The sequence below is a fragment of the Cheilinus undulatus genome, linkage group 9 (genome assembly GCF_018320785.1).
Source record: "Cheilinus undulatus linkage group 9, ASM1832078v1, whole genome shotgun sequence".
Classification (NCBI taxonomy): Eukaryota; Metazoa; Chordata; class Actinopteri; order Labriformes; family Labridae; genus Cheilinus; species Cheilinus undulatus.
This window is the reverse complement of record NC_054873.1, coordinates 22941806-22946655: the sequence shown is the minus strand read 5'-3', so window position 1 is coordinate 22946655 and position 4850 is coordinate 22941806. Positions and strand designations below refer to the sequence as shown.

At 38.2% G+C, this 4850-nt stretch overlaps 1 non-coding gene across 1 annotated transcript; it reads right to left on the bottom strand.

Annotated features, from left to right (window-relative positions):
• Positions 1-2851: 2851 nt before the first annotated feature.
• Positions 2852-2923, bottom strand: trnaq-cug. The gene has a single exon. It is a non-coding gene; the product is annotated as a tRNA-Gln (tRNA).
• Between the last annotated feature and the right edge of the window lie 1927 nt (positions 2924-4850).

Sequence of the window (4850 nt, the reverse complement as noted above, 5' to 3'; positions counted from 1 at the left end):
TCATATTATTCATTTTGAATTTTAAGTGCATCCTAATCCATTGTTCTGAGCATTTTTTATATGGCATCATTTGATTAGGAGAGGTTCTCCCAGATTGGTTCGTTCATATATTGATGGTGTTATGTAACAGCTTGTTCTCTCTCTTGACTGGTGTGTGTATTTGATTAGGCCAGATGAAGCACAGCTGTTGTGCAAGTAAGTAAATAAATAAATAAGATGACTATTATAGTCAGATACTTTGAGATTGCAAAAATGAGTGTAATTGCTTCATAAATGAGCCCCAAATGTAACAGTGAACAAAAAAAGCCTTTTTGCTGGTCAGTTGTGGCCTCTAACGAAAGCTATAGTCTGTCCATAGGTTACTGCTGATAACTGTATATAATAAAGCTATAGCTCTGTCATTACACACGTGTTCTGATCTCAGTGTATAGCTCAGCATGTATGCTACAGATCAAACACAGAGCAAACAGCTTCTGTAGGTGTTTCGCTGCATCAAATAAGAAGAGGAGCATGACGCCTGAGATAAAGGCCTGTCAAAAATACAACAACACAGCTGTCAACCCTCACTATCAGCATGTACATTTTTATCATACTGCTCATTTCAAAGGGGAAATAAAAGCCAACAATGAAATCTAAGGAGTGGCTGATTATTGTTTACAACAAACAGAAAAAATTCACTTAGCCTACCTTACAGAGAGGGAGGTGGTTTCACTGGAACAGAATCTTCTGTTTTTATTCAGGACATTCACCAGAAATGCAAAAAAAAGGGAAGAAGATGTGCTGTGGATTATTTCCAGCTTTGTATGAGATCAGTATGGTGAATATGTGTACTATTCTCAATGTTTTCAGTGTGAGACAGCCTGTTTCACAAGTTATGATTAAGTGATGTGGTTTTTGCTATATAGACAGAGATTCTGTCATTATTCTGCTGACAAATCCAGAAAAAGTTTAGTTTTGATGCTCAGTATACTTAGTATGAAAGACATAACATTTTGGCAGACATGTTCAGGTATCTTATTTTTAAAGGAAAATTATTTTCTAGGACTTTGCAAGGACATTTTTAGTGGAAATGTAGTTTGTATGATGGGAACACACCACATATATATTGTATGTACCTTTCTGAGGAAGTCTGATTGAAAAGAAATGCATTCTATAGCTTTAACAATGAAATCTTAGGCTGATAAATGATGAAAAATTGATCAGAATTTTGGTATTTGAATAAAACAAACACACCTACTGCTACGGATGATGGTTTGTACATGTATAACCTAATTTTTCCTGTTATTTCTTTCTAATCACCTTGTTTAATAATCTTTATTCCACAATATATTCAATTGTATGTCTTTTGGAGCAATTTGGATTATATTCTTAAAAATGCACTGTAAATCAAGCCTACAGGTGTTACCATGTGATGTGACGTGGTGTTTTAGTATACATTCTACTGTCCATAAACTTCATCAATATATGTCATGATCCCTCTCACAATTTAGCCCTTTAAATGACAATGTCATTGGTTTTGGGAAGCTTTTATATGAAATTAGGAGAATGTTAATATATTTTTTACAACAGCTCAAAAATTCCCAGAACATTACACTTTCCTGCTTGGCTTAAACATGGAGTTTTTGGGAAACTCAAAGTGGGCTTTCATGTGTTTTGCACTGAGGAGAGGCTTCCATCTAGCCACTCTGCCATAAAGCCCAGATCAGTGGAACTTTGTCCCACATCCACACAGGATCTCTGGAGCTCAGAATGATAATCGAGGTCTTGGTCACCTCTCTTAATAAGGCCCTTCTCCCCCGAATGCTCAGATTACCTGTAGAACCAGCTCTTAGGAGAGTCCTGGTCATGTCAAACTTATTCCATTTTATGGAGGCCACTGTGCTCTTGGGAACTTTCAGTGCGGCAGAAATGCTTTTGTAGTCTTCCCCAGATCTGAGCTCTCAATGCAGTTCTTTCAGTCTCGTGGCTTGGTGTTTGTTCTGATATTGTCAGTGGTGCGGCCTTCTATATAGAGAGGCTGGACCTTTCCAAATCACATCCAATCAATTTAATTTACCACAGGTGGACCCCAATCAAGGTGTAGTGACATATCAGCTTAGATTGAGAGAAATTAGAGGAACCTGAGCTAAATTCCAAGTGTTGTTTCATAAATTTGCCAACATTTATAAAAACTCTGTTTTCTCTTTGTCATGATAGGGTACGGAGTGTAGATAAATGAGAATAGAAAATTTTTTTTTTTTCAGCTGTAGCATCAGGCTGCAGTATAACACAACTAAAAAAAGGAACAGGGTCTGAATACTTCCCAAATGCTGTATGCCTCTAAATTTACAAACAATCATAATACATTTTGATTATCCATTAATAGTTCTTAGGAAGGACCTCTGGCCCCACAGTATGGGCCAAGCCCCATTATAAACAGTGGATCCTTACAGACTGTGTGGTAATGGCACACAGGCATATAAAAATCGCCATACATTATATAAATATGTTTGATTTATGGCAGGAGAACAGATATTATGGACATACACAAGTTAAACTTAGCCTGGATGCATGCGAAACTATTTAGATGTGAGGAGTTACTCTCAATGACACTCTTTTAGTTTAAATAAAACGAAAGCTTGTTTTAGTTAAAACTCAGGATTTATTTATTTACTTAAACTTTTAACCTTCTGTCAGTGTGTCAACCCCAGCGTCTCCAGCATATACGTGGCTTGGTTGCTGCTACAAATTTCAGGTATTGCCAGGTGTATATGAACGACTACTACCATGACGGTCGAAGAAAGTGTGAGTAATCATCTTGCCTTACCGTTTGTACAAGTCAATTTCCGGTTCGAACATTTTGCAAATAGAAAGGTCCCACCGAGATTTGAACTCGGATCGCTGGATTCAGAGTCCAGAGTGCTAACCATTACACCATGGAACCACTGTACATATTGTGGGACAAAAAAAATACCAAACCTTGGGAAAACATTGTTTTCATGGTGTATCAACGATTAATGAAAAAGAAAAGAACGATTCCCACAAGGCGAGATACTCACTATCAAAGTAATATTAGCCCGCTTCACCCTCTATCATACATGCACCTCACGATTTCCCCCTGGTGGCTGGTAGGGGAAACTGCAACGATGATCCATCAATGAGTCCTTTTTTATTTCTCCTCTTTACAATAATTCTTTGCAGCTATCTTTTGATTTCTATTAGAAGTTGGTATGTTAGCCTAATTTTAATCATCAGTTTAATAATGTAAGCTTAAAGCCAACGTTTGTGCAAGCAGTAGGAGTCATACAGTTAATAGAAAGGCTAGGGATTTACATGTATAAATAAACATTTATTCAGTGTCTATCATATAGTTGCTCACTTAGGCCATTTAACATACATTTTCCTGCATACATAAGATGTTTTTTTAATCCTGTTCCTGTAATAAGTGTATGTCACAGACTTACATTGTTAAAGGCTTCTGCTGTTTGTGTTAAAGCTATATTTTAGATGTGGTTTTAGGAGCAGTTGTAGGCACAGAGGAGGTGAAAATGATCAGTCAGTCTGGGATGAATACTGATTATGCATTAAGAATGGCTAAGTAAAGATCCAGGCTGTGGTCTGATGGATCCTCACACAGTTCCTGAGGCAGAACGTGACCACAATAAAGATCTGCAGCTGAGCTCTTCTTACCCACAGCAGCACTGTGCAGCTAAATGATACATGTCTCAATAAAAGCACTTTAACACTGAGTGCTGATTGAAGCCCTGCTGACAGTGATGGACTGGAACAATACAATCTCTAACAGAGGCACTTGGTCATGTGTCACTTACTTTGAAATTGTTTGATGTTCACTTAGTTTTTCCTCACCTCACATGACCCCTCCTCTCAGGCTCTGATGTCAGACTGAATAAAAAGTGACAGGATATCCAACAGCGTGTGGTCAGCATCCAGGTGCAGCCTCATGAGGATAAGCCCATGGAGGTGCAGCTCTGTCAGAGCATTTTGAGGTTGAGTCTTTTCCCAGTGGCAGATCCAGTGAAAATAGATTCAGCTTACAGACACAGGCTTAGTGCAGTAGACAGGATAATGCTGGAGGTCTGCATTATAAGGTAAAAGTCTCATCAGTTTACCTCAGCATTATTAAACCACAGGTTTTCAGTGAATGCATTGCATATGTGTAAATTATTCTGGATGGCTTTGTTTGGGTGTGCATAGTGGTGCAGTGGTTAGCACAAGGCATACCACAGTACAAATTTGAAAAAAAGTTAAAGACATTTACTTCATTTTCAAACTTTTTTGGGGAAAACATACAAATTCTGAATTTGATGCATGCACCATGTAACAAAAAGTTGGGACAGGGCAAAAAGAGACTACAAAAGTTGTTGCATGCTCAAAAACATCTGGAACATTCTACAGGAAAATCTCTCACACAGGTAGGATATGGCAAAAAGACGCAGTGTGGCTCTCTTCATTACCCTCTGTAATGAAGGTGAAGCCACGGGCAAGATATGGATCACCATATTTGCAAAGATCCAATGTTATCCTGCCACAAGCACAGCCTTAAGCAACATTTAGCAAAGTTAGAGTGGCAAGGAGAAACTACCTTACCAAGCAGGAACCTCGTTCAAAACCAGACTCATGTTGATCAGCCATCTACTGAAGCTGTGTTGAGGTGTTAAAGGGATAGAGGGAGATTTTTTTGTTTTAGTAATTATGATGTCTGGTGTAGATTCATGGTTAGTCTTATGTTTACTTTGAAGTACTCTCACAAAATAAGTCATGCTTTGGTAGCAGTCTATAACAGTATGCATTGATTTTATTTAATCTTACCACATCATTGGCCCCATCGTAGGGGTCCCACTTTGGGAACC